A 4,285-nucleotide genomic window follows, 5' to 3' on the forward strand; every position below is an offset into this window, starting at 1 on the left:
CCCTGCCGGTGGTGTCAGCGAGGCAGACGTGGGTTAGACCCCCGCGCCTGGGGCTCCCTGGAGCTGCTGCCCCCAGGCTTCTCCCAGAGATGGCCGGCTGCCCAGGAGGGGGTCCTGGACCAGCAGGAAGAGTGAATCTCCCGGGCACAGCCCCCCGGACTTGGGAAGACTGGTCACCTCCACGCGCTCCTCCAGCGCGGTTGTCGGTCACCAGTCAGGTCTCCATCCTGGCCCGTGGTCCTTCAACTAGAGAGCAGGAGAACCATTGGAGTGCTTCTCTTAAAAGGCACACCTTAGGGACCCACCCAAGTCCAGGGCGAGGCCGAGGAACCTGAAGTTCTAAAGAACATGACAGGTCCAGCTAATTTGTGGGGTGGCATTTTTTTTTTTTTTTTGTGGTACGCGGGCCTCTCACTGTCGCGGCCTCTCCCGTTGCAGAGCACAGGCTCCGGACGCGCAGGCCCAGCGGCCACGGCTCACGGGCCCAGCCGCTCCGCGGCACGTGGGATCTTCCCGGACCGGGGCACGAACCCACGTCCGCTGCATCGGCAGGCGGACTCTCAACCACTGCGCCACCAGGGGAGCCCAATGTAGGGTTGCATTTTAAAAATCGTGATAAAATATACATAACATAAAATTGACCATTTTTGCAACTTTTAAGTGCACAGTTCAATGGCATTAAGTGCATCACATGTTCTACAACCGTCACCACCATCCATCCCCAGAACCGTTTCATCTTCTCAGACAGAAACTCTGTACCTATTAAAAAAATAAATAAGCCCCTACCCCTCACCCCCCAACCCCTGGCACCCACTCTTCTACCTTCTGTCTCTATGAGTTTGACTATTCTATAGGTCATGTAAGTGGAATCACACAATATTTGTCCTTTTGCGACTGGTTTATTTCACTGAGCATAACGTCTTCCAGGTTCATCCATGTGCAGCAGGTGTCAGAATTTCCTCCCTTTTGAAGGCTGAATAATATTCTGCTGTCCGTGTAGATCCCATTGTGCTTCTCCATTCATCTGTCAATGGACAGCTGGGTGGCTTCCGCCCCTTGGTTGATGTGAATCACGCCGCTGTGGACATGGGTGTGCAAGTATCTGCTCAAGTCCCTGCTTTCGGTTCTTTTGGGGACAGACCCAGACCCTCTCTCACTTCTACCTCTGCCATTTCATCCTTTTTGCTTCCATTACCCAGAACTTCTTGATCTCTGTCTTCCAAGCCCCATCCTATCTCCCTTGCCTCTTCTAAAACTGCCCACACTTCTTGAAGGCCAACTTCGGAGGCAGCAGCAGGAGAAGCAAGGCTTTGGGGGACAGGGTGGTCTGTGTTCCCGTCTGGGAAGTTCACCTGCCTATGTCCTTGGACTAGTTACCTAAATTCTCTGTACTTCAATATCCTCATCTGTGAAAAGAAACTGATGAAAACCAGCTGGTAGGATAGCTTTGAGAGGATTAAGAGGGAAGATAAACACCAAGTGCCCAGCACAGAGTAGGTATTTATTAAACGCTGGTAGTGTTGGTGTTCAAGAAAACTTTCCCTAACAGGTTGGATGCGAGGTGTGGAAGCTTCTCAAACAAACTCTGCACACAGAGGAGATGGGAAAAGCAAAACCCCCTCCCCAACTGAAATAAGCTCAAGCTTTTTGGCTCCTGTAAATTTAGTGTCAGGTGAATTCTTGGAATTTAGCAAGTTATGCTTTCTGAGTAACCTCAATTTCTCTTGTGTAATTTAAACACATTTTCTCTTGCTTTGCCCTTCGTAAGCTCCCAGAACAGCTGTGGAGAGTCCTCTGTAATTATAAAAATGTCTCTCAGGGCTTGAGAACTTGGTTCAGCACCGACCTGTGGTCACTGGAGTTAGAACTCAGACAGCCCCTGCATGTGACATGCCCACGGGGAGCAGAGGAGGGTGAAGACTGGCTCTTGTCCTCAGGACACCGAAGGCATGAGGGCAAGACTTACATGCATGAGGCAATCCGGGGAACAATACAAGACAGATGTGACTCATCCGCTTTATATCACAGCTAATGGAGGGTGTGGATGGGGCCATTGTGTCAGCATAAGCAGTATGGAAAAGAAATAGCACAGCAACTCTGCAAATATGCTGTGGGTGCAGGGAGACAGTGTGGGGGGGGGTGCAGGGGGAGGAGAAAAGCGTGAAAGAGATGGGGGAAGAGTCCAGTCTGGAAGAAAACCTGAGCAGAAAACAGAAGCAGATTCCTCCCTAGTGCATCCTGTTTTAGAGAAGGTGTTACTACAATATTCAAAGACTGGATAATAAAACCGAATGGGATAAAAAGAGATTGCAGGGTCAGGAAGACAAACTGAGAACTAGCGACCATTACTAACCCAATAAATGATTTAGAAACAACAACAAACAAGGCTAAAAATAGGATGGCACAAAGGAGAGGCTTGAAACCATCACAATCAATGCAGAGAAAAGCAATTAGAGAGACACAAATAAATAAATAAAGATCAGCTAATGTAAGAATAATTAATATCCTTAAAGTAGAAACCATACACATGAAATAGAAAAGATATTTGGGGATATTGTACAGAAAAGGCTACCCTTACATAAAGGATGGACTGAATTCACCAACGGAAAGGACACCAGGAATAATCCCAGAAAAAAATAGTTGGTCAACACAGAGACGTAACCTGTTTAAGTTACCGAACTTCAAAGCATGAAGAATTTTTCAGGCGTCCAGGCAGAGAAAAAACAAGTCATTCCAAGAAGGAAACTCAGGATAGCCTCAGATTTCCCCACATCCAACACCAGGAGACCATGAAGAAATGTCCACAACACACGGAGGGAAGGAAAGCGTGGCCGCAGTCTAAAGTCAGCAGAGGGACCCTCAGACATGAGAGCCTGTCTTGGAAATACCATCCAACAATAAAAGGCAGAAAACCAGAGTGACTCAAGCTGAGGAACCCAGAGAAGAAGGGCTGGTGGTGAGCGGTGCATCCATTTACATGCAGAGCAGAATAGGAGCACTTAAAACTCCCAACATGATGAAAATTCTATAAGAACAAAAATCAGGATGTGGAAGAAGGGGAGGTCTGGAGTGCAGGGGTCAGAGCACTGTCTACAATAAAAGCATAACTCAAAAACACCAACGACTACAGGCTTTTAAAATGATTTCAAAAATAATTTATTTCCTTGTCTATAGAGGGATCTTATAGGTACAGATGTCTCTTGTGGTTATGAATCATTTATCCAAGGTCAAATAATGCCTTCAGCTTTCCTTTTCTTTTTCTGTCATATGTAAGCATAGATAAACTTAACCTTTTCACATTTTCAAAGCATGTAATGCGATCCCATTCTTATACCATTATTTCTGTTTGTCTATCATCTGTCTACCATTCTCTCTGTCTTTATGCTTAGACATGTGTCAAGACTGATGTTCAGCAAATATTTATGTTGGTTATTTCTGGGTGGTGGGATCTGGGGTGTCTTATTACTTTCTCCTTTGTGGATTTCCGTGCTATTTGGATTTTTATGATAAGCATGTACCATGTTGACAAAAACCATCAAAATCAGTACTTAGAAACATTAAAGGAAAAGTTAAAGTCAGAGGCCAGACAGCAGAAGCAAGAAGAACTACAATCGTGAGCCTGTGGAATGAAAACCACATTCACAGAAAGATAGACAAAATGAAAAGGCAGAGGACCATGTACCAGATGAAGGAACAAGATAAAACACCAGAAAAACAAGTAAACGAAGTGGAGATAGGCAACATTCCAGAGAAAGAATTCAGAATAATGACAGTGAAGATGATCCAGGACCTCGGAAAGAGAATGGAGGCAAAAATCGAGAAGATGCAAGAAATGTTTAACAAAGACCTAGAAGAATTAAAGAACAAACAAACAGAGATGAACAATACAATAACTGAAATGAAAAATACACTAGAAGGAATCAATAGCAGAATAACTGAGGCAGAAGAACGGATAAGTGACCTGGAAGACAGAATGGTGGAAGAAGAGAGAGAAAAAGGACCCGAGAAAATATCTGAGGAGATTATAGTCGAAAACTTCCCTAACATGGGAAAGGAAATGGCCACCCAAGCCCAGGAAGCGCAGAGAGTCACAGGCAGGGTAAACCCAAGGAGAAACACGCTGAGACGCATAGTAATCAAACTGACAAAAATCAAAGACAAAGAAAAATTATTAAAAGCAACAAGTGAAAAATGACAACATACAAGGGAACTCCCATAAGGTTAACAGCTGATTTCTCAGCAGAAACTCTACAAGCCAGAAGGGAGTGGCATGATACATTTAAAG

This window comes from Physeter macrocephalus, chromosome 4, assembly GCF_002837175.3.
Source record: "Physeter macrocephalus isolate SW-GA chromosome 4, ASM283717v5, whole genome shotgun sequence".
Lineage (NCBI taxonomy): Eukaryota > Metazoa > Chordata > Mammalia > Artiodactyla > Physeteridae > Physeter > Physeter macrocephalus.